At 37.7% G+C, this 19,186-nt stretch overlaps 1 protein-coding gene and 1 pseudogene across 2 annotated transcripts in view; both read right to left on the bottom strand.

Moving 5' to 3' along the window:
* The window catches only part of Epha3 (EPH receptor A3), a 368,574-nt gene that overhangs the window by 272,498 nt on the left and 76,890 nt on the right, over positions 1-19,186 (bottom strand). The window lies entirely within an intron of this gene.
* Positions 4,576-5,737, bottom strand: LOC134470538 (protein kinase C iota type-like; annotated as a pseudogene).

Below are 19,186 nucleotides of genomic sequence, written 5' to 3'. Positions count from 1 at the left end.
CTGATTCTTTAGCTTTCTTTTGCTATTCCTTTCCCTGAATACTTGGATTGAGCCCAGGGCTTTGCACTGAGCTACATTTTAGACACTTTTTATCTTGAACTTTGTGATAGCATCTTGGCAAGTCACTAAGTTGCCCAGGCTGGACTCCAAGTTGTGATCATCCTGATCCACTTCCCAGAGTGCTGGGATGGTAGGCATGGAGCATCATGCCCAGCTGATTTTGTGCTCTTCTAAGAATGAGCCCCCTCTCCTAATTGGGTAACCATGATCTGGATGAGAATTTTTACAGTACGGAGTGCAGACTTTAAACTTTGCTGGGAACAGAGCTGACATCTGACATTAGCAAAATAAATGGCCAGGGGAGATTTAGCAAAGTAAATGAACTCTTTAGCCCTCAGACTCATACGTAAAAAAGAAATTACTTCATAAAAGTAATCTGAGAAATACATGAAATGATAAATATGGAGCACCTATACCTGAAAATCATTTTTTAAAATTCTGCATATAGTAAGCAAAACAAAACACCTGGGTCTGGGCAAAAGGCACACTGGAGTCAGAAGTCACAGTCAGGCCTCATCACTGAGCACCTGTTGTGCTTCTAAGTGAAGGCATTTGATTAGGTTCAGTCTCCTGACATCTCTGTTTCTCTAATTTCCCTCTGAAATATAGTGTATAACAGCTCCTCTCTGGCACTCAGCTTTCCACTGCTGTAACAAATACCTGAGATAATCAATTTATAAAGAGCAAAGGTTTATTGTGGCTCAGTTCTAGAAGTTCTACTCTCTCTGTGACGTGTTGGCCCACTGGCATAGGCTGCTGGCAGCAACATTGTGGGCTGCGGTGGGAGGACACATAGCAGAACCAAGCTGCTCACATCATGGCTGGGAAGAGAAGAAAGGTGTGAGGACCTGCTGTCCCCTTCAGGGGATTCTGCCCAGGGACTGGAGACCTTTCACTAGATCCCAACTCCTGAGGGCTCCACCACCTTCTAGTAGCACCAGGCTGGTGGTCTTTGGGAGACTAAAGAGTCAAACTCTAGCTCACCCAACAGGGTCACCACGGGCAGCTGAGTTACTGCACCTGAACAGCTGCTCCCACAGGAAACTGTCAGACATCAATTGTTACCACTGGAAGAGAGAAGGTGGCAGAAAGCAGATGCTAACGGGCCTGCACATTCACTTGACCACTGTAGAGGGTACTCATTCATATGCCCTGCACAAGCTGTCTTGGGTCATTTCATACCATATTTCCCTGAAAATAAGACCAGCTCTTACATTAAATTTTGCTCCAAAAGATGCAATAGGACTTATTTTCAAAGGTGTTCTTATTTTTTCACATACAAAAATCTATATTTGTTCAAATACAGTCTTGTCACCTTTTTCTAGAACACTGTCATAGTTCTCCAAACTCCAAATTGTGGCCTGAATGATTTGAACCGCATTTCTATGGAAACATTGGCCCCAGCCTCTCATGTCCAGCAGCAGAGCTCTCTTCTTAAAGGAGCACATCTCATCCACATAGCCTGCTCACAGGGCATTGGAAACACAGCTGTCAGTGACTTTATCCCATGAATTTTTCACCCATGTTACAACCCTTGGGGGCTGGGCTTCAGAGTTTCCATTAAATCAAGTGTTAATTGAAGATTTAGTGGGCAGATGTGGCCAAAAAATAAAAAAGATGGCAGTTAAGAACCATGATGGCTCACACAAAAGCAACAAAAATTGCAGGCACAAAAATTCAGAAAATGTTTGACATAAGTTAATTAAGCATGTCTATTGCAACATATAATGTATTTAATTAAGACTCATACTAGATACAAACACATCCAGTTGTTATTGCATCCACACTTTCGTTATTCACGACTTAAAGCAGACCGATACAGCAGACCTTCAGTGAGTGAAGAGTGAGGCCGAGAGCAGTTGTAAATTACCATGAGTCCCGGTTTGGAGCTGGCAGATTTCACTTTAGGTTTACTCTAGATTGAGACTAGTGAAAATGCAGTAGGATCTCCACGGCAGTTTTATAATACGGCTGCAAAATCTTCTCACGGATGTGTTGTGCATTACATGTCTTAATTAAAGGTTATAATTAAAGGTTTTTAACATGAGAAAAAGGTACACAAATACAGGTTATATTTTGATGACCACGGCTGCATGCTGCATGACAAAACAAATGTATAAAGTAACTGTAGTGTCACTGAACAAGGTTCTTGAAATTTAATTCAGGCTGCATATGTGTAAAATGATTTTACCACAGACTTATCTAAAATAAATTATGTCCTATAATATTAAAAGACCAGCTATTCTGACTGTGAAGTGTCTTATTCTCCCAGTAAATACTTTGAGAGAAATTTTGTATAAGAACTGGCATTACAATGAAAGATTGCAAGAGACAGAATAGAGTTCCTATTTATATAGGATCTATATATTTATAATGCAATTCTGCATAAAGTACACATAGTAAATGTTAGTAAACATTTTTAAAAACCACATATAACCCTGAATAAAGGTTAAAACCTCATCAAAAAATGCTGATCATTTGTGTATTATTACTATAAAATTGATAAGGTTTTACTGGGGAAAACAAGGAAGATATCTACCAAAGTCATCCATTTAAAATTTGTTCAGAATCATTCATAAGGTTGTAAATTTCTGCTTATATCATAAATATACTTTCTAATATTTAAGTGCACATCATAAGAATAACACGAAAGAGTTTCTCAAAATAAGGCCCAAAGGAATTATAATGTGGGCTCAGTTGGAAACACTTTAAACAAATGCCCTATGTGAGTATTCTACATTCTGAATGCCCAGTGGCCAAGAGCAGCTCTTAAAAGCAAGATCAGAAATATATTTCTGCCATGTCAGAGTTCTGTGAGTTTACATTGTGTAGACTGATTTTTGTTTTAAAGCATGTTTCATGCATTAACAAAAACACATACACCTTGCAAATGAACAAATGAATCCATATAAACATTTTCTTTTGATGTTTTCCTTACTTTCAAATTTGGTTATTTGAAGGAAAGATAACATGTGACTCCAAGCATTGGAAAAGTTACATTTTTAATGAAATGAGGCATCCAAAGATAGAAAGATATAACTTAGTAAATGCCTCAACATGGTAAGTCATCCTAAATATAAAACTAGATAGCTTACCTAGAATTAAACTTCAGTAAGACTGTGCCTTACTGTAACTTATTGTAAGTTACTTAGACCATGATGGTTACTTTTCAAGTGCTTTGCACTAAAACAGCAATGCTGTATCTGGCAACTCTTTAAATGACAAATTGCTAATTATGAACTGTAATAAAAATAATTTGAACAAATCTGTCCCTGAAATGAACTGTACTATATACTTCAAATTATTTTTATTACAATTTGTAGTTAGTAATTCATTATTTACACAGTTACCAGATTCAGCATGATCTGTTTCAGTGCCATCTCTGTGCAAATGACTTGAAAAGTAACCATCATTGTCTAAATAAGTCACAGTGGCACAATCTTACTGAAGTTTAATTCTAGCTAAGCTATCCAGTTTTAAATTAAGGATGACTTAACATGCACAGGCATTTTTTAGTTCTCTTTCTATCTTTATTTGGATGCCTCATTTCATTAGAAATGTAACTTTTCCAAAGCTTTGAGTCATATATTTCTTCAAATAACTAATTTCAAAGTAAGGAAAACATCAAAAAATGTTTATATGGATTTATATGTTTATCGGCAAGATACATGTGTTTCTGTTAATGCATGAAACTTGCTTAGAAACAAAAATGAGTATGCACAACAAAACTTATAGAAAATTCTGACATGGCAGAAATATGTTTCTGATCTTGCTTTTAAGAGCTGTTCTTTGCCATTGGGAATTCAGAATGTAGAATACTGACATGGGGCATTTGTTTAAAATGTTTCCTACTGAGCCACATTAGAATTCCTTTGGGCTTTTGGGCCTTGTTTTGAGAAACACTTTCTTCATGTTATTCTTTGATGTCACTTAAATATTACAAAGTATATTTATGGTGTAATACTTTAAGATGGTGACATGAATTCTATTATGTATTTCAGGTGTTATATAACTAAATAAAAAGTTTGACAAAGTACACAGTGATAAAATATATGTGGTTTATGCAGATTTGCTCAAAATTGTTACTATACTTTGAATTTCCCTGAAGACTATGAAATCAAGGGCCCAAAAATATAGGTTATATAGTTTAGAGAGAAACAAGCATGATTATAACACTGTACTCCAATGAAAGATTACTTTCCAGTACAGTAAATAGTTTTAAAAAATCAGGAATATGTCTCCAAGCAACAAATGGAATATGTTTACAAATTTGGTAAACAGCCTCATCGTTATTTAAGTTGTATCATAAAAGGTAACTTTATCAACCAAAAAGCTTCAGTATTCTCTGGCATAGATTGTAAGAATCAAATAAGACATCTAAATGTGCAAAAAAGAAATTAAAATGAACTTTCAGACAATTGTGAAATTGTCCATTGAATGCAAGCTGGTAATACGTTTGTCATGCATTAAACAGAAACATAAACAAAATTCTTAATTGTAAGATGAAGATCAGACTCATTCTTTTTATGCGAAAAGGGGATTGATATATTCAAAGCCAGAATATCCATATTCATTTATGTTCTTCACAAAGTCACTGTCATCAGGCGTGAGCTGGACAAGTTCGTTGGTAAATTCAGGGTCAAAGTTTTCTATCCCGAATTCTGTACCAATACTTGGCTTAAAGGGAGGAGGCACTTGCTTTTTTTTCCATCATGTTCCAGTCCAGATTGTTAAAGAATGGATGCTCTTGAATATCGATGAATCCTCTCTGAGGGTGACAGCCCAATCTTACCTCTGGCTCCTTCTTCAGAAGACCCTTGAGGATGGTTCTGGCTTTGACAGACAGGTGATGTGGAATATGGATTTCTCTTTCTAAAATAGATTGTATGACATTGTATCTGTTTAGATCAGAGTTCTTGGGACTGTCCTCAAGAGGACATGGAGCCTCTCCCACCATCATTTCAAACATTATTATTCCAAGAGACCACCAGTCCACACTGAAACCATAGTTTTCTCCTCTCACGAGTTCTGGAGCCATATAACTGAGTGTGCCCAGAAAGTGTTGGTCTTATCGCCTGCCTTCAGTCCTGCCTTACATAAGTCACAATCCGTAAGTTTAATGTGTCAGTCCGAATCTAGTAACAAATTATCCAACTTCAGATCCCTGTATAATATCTCATGCTCATGAAGAAGCTGGAGTGCTAAGCAGATCTCCCCAGAGTAAAATTTCATGTGTTTTTCTGGGAAGATTCCATACCATCCGCATATAGTATGTCAGTTCTCCGTTGATGTAATCTAGGATGAAAAATATTCTGGTTTGTGTCTGAATGCACGCATGCAGGCCAACCAGATAAGGGTGATTCAACATTTTCTCCAATATTTGCTTCTTTACCCGGAGACGAATAAGGTTTTCATCCTCCTTTCTCACCACTTTCATGGCATACACACAATCTGTTGTTTTACGCCGAACTAGTAAAACTTTGGAGTAGCTTCCTCTCGCAAGTACTCGGAGAAAAGCAAAATTTTTAAGACGTAAAGAGCACAAAGATCTGCCATTTTCCTTGTTATTATTTGTCTCATTCTCTTCATCCATTTCTTGCATACCCACATGACTTTCAGGATTTGAGACTACTTCCTGTTTGGGATCTAAAGCCATGGAAGCTTGGTTTATTGGCATTATGCATTCATCATGCAAAGTATGCTGCTTGCATTGAACTGTGATGAGTATATGGCACTTGTGTACTAAAATTTTACAATGCATACATTTGTATACCTTGCATCCAAATCCCCCCATCGGGTCTGAGCAGAAGGCACAGTTAACATGCTTGCTGAATCTTTTAGATCAAAAAGTGTGACCATTAGCGCAATAAACCTTTCTCCAGTGGCGTGAAACTCTGTGGTAAATGAATTTATCTTTTGAAGGAGGTACATTAGGATGTTCCAGTACGCAACACTCCTGAGGAGCTTCTGGTACACAAGGCATTTGAGCAGGTTTTGACACCCAAGGCACTTTAAGTGGTTCTGGTACACAAGTCACCTGAGGATGTTATGATAAGCAAGGTACTTTAGGAGTTTCTGTTACCGGGAGCAGTTCAGTATATTCTGGTTCACAAAGGATCTTATGAGGTTCTTGTACCCATGGCCCTTTGGTCGGTTCTGTTATACAAGGCACCTTGTGAGGCCCTGGTACATAAGGCATTTCAGGAGGTTCTGGTTCTCCTGAAGGTACTATAAGATGTTCTGGTATGCAAATCACCTTTGCATCTTGTGTTAAGTAAGGCACTCCAGCATGTTCTGATACACAAAGCACCTTAGTATATTTTGGTGATGATGACGTACGTATTAGCAGCTCAGAATTTGTATTTAGCTTGGAAAGCACAAACCCATCTTCTAATTCCAACAGAGGTAATATACTGTATGAGTCTCTTTTTTCATCTACACATCTTGGGGTGAGATGTTTATTTTCAAATGAGCAGGTGTCTAGAATTCCACTGATCTCAGAAGAAAAATAATTCTCGATAACTTGGGCCTGTCAGGAGGAGGTGTGGGCAATAGAGGTACTTGGGAAGAGGGGGCCATAGTAGGGTTGGCCATGCAGGAAAACTGGCACTAAGGGCTTGATGGGCGATGATGGCCTTATTGCCTTTATTGATCATATAGGGTGGGGTTTGGCACCACTCTCTGCCAAGTAATTCTCAGTAATGGCTCGGCCCAGCTGATCATTTTGTAGGTTTCTTAGTGTCTCTTGGGTGCTGGACACTGTGACACTGTTCTCTACCTCTGGACATCTTTGTCTATCTAACTTTACTGCTGCTGACTCTGGGGAGAAGTGGCCAGAGCTGTTGAGTATCTCAGGGCCTGGTGAACCTTGCCCATGGATCTTTTGAGTTTAAGTTTCATTTGTATCCGGGCTGAGGGAGTTTTCAGGTGGGTACCTTTCTGTTGGTGGGTCACAAGTGGTTGGTCTTGGGGAGACCATTTCTGGGCTGGCTGTGACAGTTGGATGTCTTTCAAAACGTGGCCTGTGGCATCTGGATGGTGTCAAACATTTTCTCAATCTTTTACATAGACTTCTCTGCTTGGAGCCCTGGGGTTGTGGCCTTGGGATGTGGAGAAGCAATTCAGCATCCTCAGGGCTGTCTCCGGGCAAGTGAGCCTGGGAGGTGGCTCGTACTGGATTGTGATATCTTATATCTTCTACAAGGGTTCTGTTTGGTCAGGTTGCCAGGAAGTGAAGTCCAATAACTTGGGGTCCATAGCTAGTAAGAAAGCCTGTGGCTCAACTTTTTCTTCATACTAACTAAATCAGTGGCTAGTTATTTTGTTATTTCTATCTAAGTATCTGTGAATCTATTTATCTGTCATCTGTATATTAGTTTTTTACTTTTGCATTTTTGTTAGTTTTACTTTGCATCTACACAATGAACTACAGATATAGCCTCAGATATTCTTTTTAGATATACACTAAAGGTCTTCCTAAGTCACAAAATTGGTCAGGTTGGACTCTATCTTGTGATCCCCTTACCTCAGTTGCCCAGAGTCATGCACCATCTGTCTAATTCAGTGTGCTATATACATAGAAACAGCAAATCTGGGAAAACTGCTGGAACTCTCAGCTATTGGTAACATCTTCACTTTTAAAGCAATGTGTGTTCATTGATACTTTTCACAGTGCTTGGAGGTTTTTTCCATGTAAGGAAGCCCTTTTTTTCTGAAATATAGCTCTGAGGATTTGAACCTAGAGAGCCATTAAATTTTAGGATGCTTTTCTTTCATATCATCATTTCTATTTCATTAGGTAGTATTGAGACTTTCTTGAAATTTCCACAATAATTTTCCTTAAGAGATAAAAATGTTAGTTTCAATGTATAGCATCAGGGGTGGTGGTAGTGGCTCCATAGCAGGTTGTAGCTTTCAGGTGCACACATGTGATTAATTATTCCATTTTACCTAACAAATTTAATACCAAAGTGTAGTGTTCAGTACAGTCCCATAATGTTTTTCCCCCAAAATAATACATAACTAGAATGACCAAACTAGAACCACCTTCAGCTCATCATCACCATGGTGATGACCAGAGTCATGCAGATTATACATTGATATTCTTTTGCTTCATGGCTACTCTGTAATGGCATGTAAGTAAGGACAGGTTGTTTGTTGGGGTAGCCAATTATTTTCTGATTAGTTCTTATTTTCTGGAAAACAAAAGAGGGGCAGGACAGCACATGGTGGTGATGTGGCAGAAAGTCTTTGTAATCACCCCAGTGGTGATAATGAGTGTGTACATACAAGATTTCAAACTTTCCTTTTGGCCACTTGGGATCACTTCCTGTCCTATCCCAATCAGGCCATGTACTATCTGTCCCAAATGGATAGTCTGCATTTTCTAGATGTGAATAGTCATTCAGGATGCAGAGTTTTTGTTTTTTAAAGTGCTTATTCCCTCAGTGCAACTTCACTGATGGGAGAGGATAGACCCAGAGAAACGCTTCACTCTCCCAACGTAAGTAGACCATGCAGGAGGAACAGCACCTCCCAACATGGAGTCGCTCTTCGTGGGTCAGTGGTGAAGTGCCCCAAAAAGTCACACAAGGGCAGTGAGACCACAAGCTTTAATGTTAATGACACATCTCAGTTGAAAGCACAGAGCCCATACACGTGAGATTTTAACAACACTGTGTTAGTAAATGTTTAATAACCAACATATATGTTCATGTATGTGTATGTATTACATGTACACACATGTGTATTACAAATTGGGCTGTTGTAAAGGGCATGTAACGTACAACTTACAAAGAATAATAACATAGTGCTCTTTCCAATGAATTCTCAGAATGCTTTTTATATTTTTGAATCCATAGTTGACCTATATTTGCAACTGACAAAGTCGTATAGTTCCAACACAAGTGATGGGTGGTATTTTTCTTTAGGTTAACCAGTAAGAGAAAAGTGCAAATATCTGAAGACTTATGTTAGTATGTTACTTGTTCCTCAATGATGTGAGTGACTTTTTGCTGAATGTAATAATGATGGTTTTGGGGTAGGAGAAGAACATTTTCACTTTGTGTGCAGCTCACAACATGACAGGTGCAGACGTGGCACATTTTTAAAATGAGTGCATTTTAAGCATTATTTTTCACTTTCTTATGATTGTGGTCAATCATTTTAATTGTAAGTCAAGGGCTGGTGTGCAGCATGTGGTTTCTATGGTATAGACTTCTACCAGGCCTGGCAGTACAGCTTAGTAGCACAGCACTTGCCTCACATATGTGAGCCTCTGCATTCCATCCTCAGTACCCATAAGCAAACAATCACACAGCCTCTTACCATGGACTTTTTAACTATCACTATAAAATGATCAAATGTGAAATGGGAAGAGATGACCAGTAGCACATTTTATGGCATTTATACCTTAGGGAAATAAAATAGATAAGAATAGTCTTGAGAACATAGATAATAATAAAAATACAAGCTGGGCATGGCGGCGCACACCTGAAATCCCAGCACTCTGAGAGGCTATGGCAGGAGAATTTTAAGTTCAAGTTCAGCCTGCACAACTTAGTAACATGTTTCCTCCAAATAATAATAAAATAAACCATAAGAAAAGGCTAGGGATGTATGAAGAGTGGTACTGGTGGAGGAGGTGGGATAAAAGCCTCTTACGTCTCTGGTCACCAGCCATATGAGTCACCCCAGACATTCAGTCTTCACAAGCATCCCTACCTTGTCCTAATTTAACTTTGACCACATAATCTCTGAATGTGATAGAATGAGTGGTTTTATTGCACTTAGTTAGGAGTATTTTGTTACCAGCAATGGAATGGGCCTTATAGAAACAAGGGCTACATTGTGGCAGGTCCTGGGCAGTCCAGCAAAGAGTGAATCCCTCAGAGATCATAGCTGGTGGATGCTTTTAAGACTTTGACCCCATTTATAATGTTTATAACATTTTCATTTATCCAATAGCTAGAAAGTGTAGTATGCAGTGAGTGCTAGTGTGTGACAGGCACTGTCCAGTGCTGGATAAAATCTTTGTCCTTGACTGTTTAACCTATAGTGCAGAAAACAGACAATCTGTAAGACATATCAACCTTTTTTAGATCAGGCCTGAGGAGGAGAAGAAAAGAGCCCCCGAAGAGGAAATGCAGTTTCTGAGGTGAAGCTGGACCTTCAGAAATGATGGCCAGGAAAGGCCTCCTGGAGGAGGTGACTTTAAAGTCCTGTTTTGGAAAGGCCCAGGCTGGCTCCCACAAGGCCCCACCTGGCTGTCCCCTCCTCAGCACCCACACTTGCCAGCTCCTCATATCCAGTTACCTAGAGAGGGCTCAGGGCAGCATTAGGGTCCAGGTTGTTTTTCTCGGGAACATTGTGCAGCAGCCTGTTGAATGGGAACCACCTCACTAAAGGGCGATGTGGCAACAGGGTGGAAAGCCAAAAAGAGGATCACACCTTTCAACCTAGTAATGCTTTTCGTCTTTTGGAAGGAAATGATGCAACAGAAAATAAGCCATTTTAACAAAAATATGGTAATTATAGCAGTGTTCCTCATAATAGTTAAATAAAAACTGAAATTTGTATTGTTAAACAATTAAGAGTTATAATAATGCCTAACTTTTAGCAATTATTATGTGACAAGCACTAAGCCAGGCACTTTATTGGATTCTCTCACTTCTACTTCACAAAAACTGTACTAACTAACACGGTATTATCCCCATTTCTTTATTTAAAAAAAAAAAAAAAAAAAAAAAAAAAGCTTGTTCAAGGTATACCTGAGAAGGTAGCAAATGATCATTATTATATCACCTTTGTTTAGTTCAATCATCTGATTTTGGTTAAATTCCTTTTACCTTCTCTATGCATCACATCATGAAAAACAAAATGAGAACAAGATCAATATAGGACTGACAAGGATTAAATCCCATTTGTGTGAAAGCAAGGACGTGAACTGTAAAACAGAATCAAAATGAAAAGTATTTACAGCCACCCGAATGATAAGTCTGAAAACTCTGAAGAGTGTACATAGAGGGTCCCATTCTAGCCTATTCTGCATGCCAAATTGAACAGCTGAAAGTTTAGATTTTATGCAGTAATGAATTAACATTGTTTTTAATCAGCATGTTACAAGGAACTCTGTGTTTTAATGTTGTTTTACAGTCCAACAATACAAGATTGTCTCAGGATTACAAAATTGGAACTTTAATTCTAAATCCTCACGTTTTATAAGTGGTCTCATGGAAACCCTGGGGTGATTGACCAGAGGGCGGAGAGACCTCAGGGAGGGGTGGCCTTGGCAGCACTGAAGCAGCAGTGTCCCTAACCCACTAACTTGCTGCAGGAGAGGTGGGTCCTCACCCTGAACAGTTATGGCCAGGAGTATGGAACCTGGGCAAGAGAAAAGCAGAGACCTCAGCACATGAGAAGAGGCAGGGCACTCGGAAGGCAGTCAGAGATGACTTCTCCATGGCTCTGTTGCTGGGAGGCTCTATTGCCTGAGAACCCAGAACCATCCAATCTCAGGCAGTTATGTAACTGGTTCCACCAAACAGGAACTGGTGCAGGGCCAGGTTCTCATCCTAGTGAACTCAGCTGGGTAGCAAAGGGTGGAAGGTCCAAACCACCCAATCATCACCTGAACCTGGAAGGAAGTCAGCATTTTCTTGCTCCAGAGTAAAATCAGAGACGTGGCCCTTCAAGCACCCTCTACCTACCCTTCAGTCCAGAAAATCCAAGGTAGGAGAACGTTCAAGTTATGCTGGTCACTCTCCTTTACCATAATAAACAGTAAAATGAAAAGATTTCTTCTGAATCTCAGTCCTGGAGGTTGTAATCTCTGGCTGGTTGGCTGCACTCCTCCGGTCTTGTGAGAGAGCACATCATGGTACATGGTGGAGTCACACAGCTCGCCTGGTGTCCAGGAAGTGAAAGGAAGATGAGGGGCCTGGGGTCTCACAGTTCCTTCCCTTCAGGCTGCCTGTAGTTTCCTGGAGATCTCCTGCTAGGCTTCACCCCTTAAAGATGCCACCACCTCTCCAGCACCTGGGACTGTTGTACTCCAGGAAAAATAGCTTCGTTATATTTGTATCATACCAAAATACCTGTAATGTGGCCTTACTGTATATGTGTTTTCCTTCTCCCTCTGGGTGAACTAATTGATATGTTAATCAATGCTCTCCTCTGTAAAGAATTGTAAAATCTTACCTAATTGATGTGTTAACCATTGTTGCCCTCTACAAATAACAGATGTGGTGCTAAGATAAGCTAACAGGGGTTGTTAATTACTACTAGACTTCTTTTGTGTGTGCCAGGGATCAAACTCACAACCTTGCTCTTCCCAATGTAATCCCTGTGTTCCTGTTCTGTAGTGTGCCACACCCCATCCCCCTCCTTGCATTGTGAGACCAGCAGCTGTTTGTGATTTTACAAGATAAAAGCCCTGCCTTTTGGCTGTCAAGGGCGTAGTCTTCAAATTGGCTCCTGGAGGCTGTGTCACCAGGCCTGGTCTAAAATAAAGCCTTTGCTCCCTAAATTTTAATTTCTTGCTTCCTTGGATTTTATTGTGGGGTCCGAGTTATCACAGGACCAGGCTTTAACACACTGGCCTTTGAGGAACAGTCAAGATCCAAATTATAGTGCTAGCTTTATGGGTTTCCTATAGGTTTTGTTTGTTTTGTAGTTTTGTATGTATAGAGTCTCTTCTGCCTTTCTTTACCCTTCCCTCAGCTGAGGGTGGGAGGTAAAGAAACCCCCAATACAGTGCTTAGAGGTATGAGAAGTTCCACTTTATAAGTGGGAGAACTGAAGTTGGGAGCATTAAGTAACACACTCAGATTCACCCACTAGATTAGCTGTTGAGCTAGATTTAAACTCATGTCTTTTAGCTCCAGACCCTTTCCATCAACTAATGTGTAGGCCTCCCAATCAGTGAGGCAGACAAAGTAGTCTATGTGGACAAAGATCTGTTTGGTACACCATGCCACTGTTACAGGAAGCTGAGTTAGTTAGAAAAATTATAGGAAGTCAGACAGGGCTAAGTTCTCCAGGGAACCAGTACAGAAGCTCAGATACCTTGCCAGTGTGAGGGAGACAGACACCTCCCACTGTGGGCTAGACATCAACACAAAAGACTAAATAAATATACCCACTTCCTAAGGCCTAATATTATGAATAGGTCTCTGTCACCTTGGGGAAAGCCAGGGGCCACCCCATCCAAACCCTCTATGGGAATATTCACTGCTCTTTAAGCATGCCTGCTTGCTACATGACTTGCTTTCCCATTTGTCACTGATTTAATCAATTTTACCTGAACAATTAATCTTATTGGTTGACCACAGTTCTGTCCCACCTCTAACCTGTCTGCCCTGTGAGTTCCCATTTTTCCTCACCTTGGACCCATCTCACCTCATGTTTTTACTCTATAAAAGTCCCTAACAATGACAGATTCTTTGGCAACCCACTTAGAACCCCTTCTGTCTCTCTGAGACAGAAGCTTTCTTTCTCTCAATAAATACATTCTTCTCTTAACCTCTATTGTTTCTAAAATTCACTCTTCAATTTTAGAGAACACGAATTTGTGCCAGATACATATTAGGTTGGGAGTTTCATTCCCCTGTATCACTAGGAAGAGAAAGATAATAGCATGGCTCAGGCACAGAGATGAATCGGTGAGAAAGCCTATGTCCAGTTTTGACAGCTGAACAAAGGATTGACAAAAATCATTTTTTTATAGGATTAGTGTGGTTGCCCTAAAGAGAACGCTAGAAGACAGTAGGATTGGGAATGCAGTATAATAGTATAACATTTTGCAGTATAACAGAATTTTGTTTTGTTTTGGTTTTTTCCAATACTCAAAAGGCTGAAACAAAGATAAGAGTAAGGGAGATTCCTTTGACAAAAGTATTTAGAGTGGATTGGAGGAAGGATAAACGTAAGATAATGAGTTATTGCTAAGGGAGAGTTATAGTGGGCTTTTCTCTTGCTTATTATCAGTACCCAGGACTGTTACTCTGAATGAATCAATGAGTATATTACTTTTTGAATAAGAATAGTATTTTAGGACTTGGACTTTGAGACATTTGAAAATCTTATGAGTGTGAGGTTTTAAACTAATATTTGAAGTCACACTGACCATTTTCAGTTTAAAGTAGTAGTATCTTCTATTTCTGAATTGATTTCTCCTCCAATCATCTGGCTTATCTGTTATTATTATTAAATAATTCTGCCAGTGAAACAGATGAAGCTTAGTAAGGAGTCAGTCACTTGCAACAAATCAGCCAATGAATAGTAGAGGAGCCAGGATTCAAACCCAGAATTTAACAATCAAAAAGCTTTCCTAAGTTCTGATAATCTGTTTTAGCAAGTTGGAAATAACGTTATTAACAAAGGATGAATGCAAAACTGGTGGGAGAAGTTAAGGGAAAAAGAGGAGTGGCTTAGTTTAGTACGCACCCAGCTGAATATACCAGGACAATAGGAAGCAAGGACAATGAAGTTTTCAAAAGTGAGCCATCATCCCCAAGTCAGAGGAAAAAAAAAACTAGAAATTAAGATTTTGGAGCCCCCAACATTTTGGAATTATTAAAGACACTTTCCAAAAGGAAAAAGGTAAAAAATAAATTTTAGAAACTATATTTTGAAATATTTTTGTTAAGTTGATACAAAGTAAAATATAAACTAATGAAATACATAGAAATATTACAAAAAATGTTCTTTATAATGAAATTATAATGTGTTTTATATAATGAAATGTTCCCACATTAACAAAAATTATATTATGGTATTTCCTACAAGAAATGAGCAATTACAGAGTTGGGAGTAAAATAAGAAAAATGTCAGACACCAGACCTTAATAACTGAGTTGTGTAGTTATTAAGGAGAATAGTTGAGAGTAAAATCCACATAGTCTGAGAAGAATGAACTTAGAAGAAGCAGGGTACAGACAACTATAAATAATTACTTAATTATCAGAAGTTTCCTCAACTTTAAGGAAGTGAAGAGGTTATAGCAGTCAAGGCAGTGATTGTAAAATTTTTTCAAAAACAATTTTATTGTTGGTCAGATATATTTAATAGATTCTCCAGGGGACAAATGAAGAAACTGACATCTAGGAAGAGAGAAAATGTCTAACATCAAAGTACTCAGCAAGAGCCAACCCCAAATAAAATTCAGGCCTTCTCTTTTTGTTCATTTTTTTCATTTTAATTTTTACTGGTAGATTTGGAGTGATAATGTTGGTATATGTACATAGCACATCTTAATTCTTATTTCATCCCCTTCTCTTCCTTTCCTTTTGTCAATTGTTTAACTTCTGTTTTGCAAAAGACATATTTTCCTGTCTTTAGGGTCCAGACTGCCTGCTCTCAGTGTTGGCAGCAGTATGTGAGACTGGCTCTGTAGTCACAGAAGACTAGTTTTAACATCACTTTTGGTAGAAAACTGACCCACTAGTCATGAATATGAGATTTAATTTGAAATACTTCTTTCTTATTAGCAGACATTGATGAATTTAAAGAAAATACAAGATGACATTACTCTACTTTTTAGACTATACCGGTTATGTTATTAAAATCCCACACATGCACCAATTCAGATACTGACTTTACTACAACATTTACTCATTTTACATATACTGTTTTACTTTTTATTAGTATTTATGATTATAATTTCTTGATTTATAATCTTAGCCTTGATATTTTGAAGATAATAAAGAATTTACTGCTATCATTCTAGAACCAAAAGAGTTGAGTGTTTTTTTCAGTACTATCATTAACAAGCATTATAAATGTTAAATGTAAGGTAATGAATGCTGTGTAATATGGTGAGTTTCTAAGACAAAATGACATGAATTTTTTCCAGTTATTGGAAAAAAATTAATTATGGAAAATTAATTATGAAAAATTCAGTTATTAATTATGGAAAATTAATTATAGAAATTATGGAAATACCATAATTTTTTAACCAGGTTTGTTTAGTCTCCAACATAGCCATGTACTATAATTTTTTTTCTCCACATCCTGCTCTAAGTTCTTGACATGTTTAAGTGTAGTACACAGCCTTTGTAACCAATCTACTAGGAAAAAAATATTAATGTCTCTTCCAGTAGATGAATATTAGTCTACCAAAGACTAAGGAAAGCCCTATAGTTATACACTAAAATCTCACCAGAAGACTTGGACTCAGGCATCTTGGCTGAAAGACTGACTTCGAAGTTAATTTTATTTGGCATCACATTTTTTCACTTTTTGTTAGTTTATTCATTTTTTATACTCTTTCAGACACTACCCTCTACCACTCTCCTACTTATATAGCACCTAAATTTCTCTTTCTGGAGCTCTGTTTCTTTCTGTACCTATCTACTGAGTGGCTCTCATCTTTTATACCTAGTTAAAATGGAACAGTGTCTGTTAATATTTTCTTTCCTCTCCACCAGGATTAAACTCTTCTTTTCAGCTGTATACTTTTAACTTCTAAATAGTTCTACCATCATATACATATTGTCACGTACTTTACTGATTTGGGAATTAACTTTTTGTCACCACAACAAAACACCTGAGGTAATCAGCATATAAATGCCAAAGACTCATTTTGCTTCACAGCTTTGGAGCTTTCAGTCCACAACTGGCCCTTTGCGTTGGGTTTTGTTGAAGCAGCACATCATGGAAGGAGTAGACAGAAGAGCAAAAGCTCTTACTATAATGGGTAGGAAGTAAAACAGAACTAGGTGTGGGCTGAGGTCCCACATTCCGCTTTGAAAGTATGTTCTCAATGACCTAAGCCCTTCTCCCTGCTCCTCGGCTCCTAAAGTTCCACATTTCCAACTAGCACATTAGAAAACCAATCTTTAAAGGATAGTCCTGCGGCAGTCACAAAACACGTAAACTATGCCAGTTTGCTTACCTACTTTCCTCCAAAGAACTTACACTTTTCCTTAAGGGAAAGCTATCTGATTTAAAGAGGAAAAACTTGCTTTGTAAGCTGCAAATTCCATCACAGTGCATGGAATTTATATACTTGCAGATCGGATGACAGAAATATACATAGCTGTTTGGCACAATTGGGAATCACAGGAGCTCTGATAAACTAGAAAGTGAGTTAGTGGACTGAAGAAATAGCACTTTAATTTTTAACAATCACTGTGGTTCAAATGATTCCAGCCATTTTTTTCACCAAATTTAGCAAATGTTTGACAAGAGTCACCCTGTGTTTTCTAAATTAATAGTAATGGAACATTTTATTTAATATTTTCTATAAAAAAAAGAATCCAATAGGTAAGTATTTAGTTAAATATTAAGAACTCAACTGTACACCCCAACAATTCATATGTTGAAGTTATAACCCTCAGTACCTCAGGATGTAACAATCTTTGAGACTAGGGTCTACAAATAGATACTAAATGAAAATGAAGCTTTTATAATGAGCCCTAAATCAGTGTTATTGAGGACATTATAAGAGGAGAAAATTTAGAAATAAATATCCATGTATAGAGGGAAAATATTATAGAGACACAGGGAGACAACATTCATCTAAAACCCAGAGATACCTGGGACATATTCTTTCCTCAATAGTCTCAGAATAAATTAGCTGTTTGAACACCTGGATTTCAGATTTCTAGCTTGGAAGGAAAACATTTCTGTTTTTTTAGTTGCTCAGTCCATGGTATTTTGTACAGTAGCCACAGCAAAAAATAAAACGTTATATTTATGCAAAATCTTGAACCCGACTATACTAATAAAGTTAATGTTTTAAATGCCCATTTAATGGATTGATACCTACTATTGCTGCCCCAAAGGACTACATCATTTGCTATCATAGATGTGAATAGTGAAGCACATTGGGAAGAGTAACAATAACAATGAAAAAAGAGATTTAAGAGTTTTTATTGCAATCAGACCAGTTCATAAAAGTTAACTATTTTTTATCAGTGACTCTTAATAAATGCTAAAAGATAACTAAAGAAAATTGTTACCTGATTTCAATAAGATACATAAAATAAATGAATAAGGTGATGAAGCCTTTAGGCTACATTCTCTCTAATTGCTCACAAAACAGTTAAGGCTAAGCAGTAAAATACTGAATGACTACCACCTGTGGGCCATGTTTAATAGTGTTGCATAGGAAGTGTCTTAAAGTTCAAGCTTCTACACAATGTGGTACCTGCTTGTGGTTCATATATAACGTTAAAATTATGCTTCTAAATAAGAGTAGCTGAGTTCAAAATTTATTTTCCATTATTTAATCTTAGTGGGAAATAACAAGACTACTAAACAAAAGAAGAAACTATTAATAATAAATTGTAGAGCATACTGTAATGACTTTTTGCTAACTCACAGTTAAAAATAGAGTTCTTATACTAATTTTTAAATGGAGTAATTGATGTGGAAAAATAACTGCAAAATAAAGCAAGATTTCTTTTGGGGGATAAAGCAATTGTTAAAACTAGTGAATATGAGCCATTGAAGATCACAATGTATTACATTATGGAAAAATGTACCATTCAAGAAGACAAACACCCTCACAATAAAGCTAGGTTGCTAGATATAGTTTTTGATATTATAATTGTATTGAAAGTTTTGACATAAACACTAACTGAAGTCTCACATTAAATCAGCTACTGTCTAAAGTGTACTCATTTCAGCGTGTAAGATGAAGTCTCCCTGTTTAGTCTCCTCTCTTCTCTTGGTAAATCTACATGTCCTCCTGAAAACTTTATAAACACTTCATAAACAGGCTGAAATCTGTTTTATTATTGTACTCCATGAATGAACATCTGGTCTATGAAGAATGAGAGACAATTACTATGGTTTTAGATTCAATTACTTCAAAAGTATTTATTGAGAGTCTATTATGAACCAGATACAGCAATGGCTGGAGGTGAAACCCATGAAAAAATACAATGAGTAAATCACAGGCTTCGTGGAACCTACTTGCAAGGAAGAAAAATATAGAATGAAAAAAGAAGACAGGAGAAAGGATACAAGTGGTCTAGGACTACTACTCTGATAAGTTGCTATGTACAGAAATAGGAACAGTGTGGAAAAGGAAGCTATCCAGATGGGGTTCTGGGGAAGTAGGTTTGGAGAAGGAATATCAAGGTGTTCTGAATATATTAGTTATAAATATTTAGTAGATA

Source organism: Cavia porcellus, unplaced genomic scaffold (assembly GCF_034190915.1).
Source record: "Cavia porcellus strain 051 isolate PalLab524CR breed Dunkin Hartley unplaced genomic scaffold, mCavPor4.1 scaffold_15, whole genome shotgun sequence".
NCBI classification, from domain to species: domain Eukaryota; kingdom Metazoa; phylum Chordata; class Mammalia; order Rodentia; family Caviidae; genus Cavia; species Cavia porcellus.
This window is presented reverse-complemented; position numbering and strand designations above follow the sequence as displayed.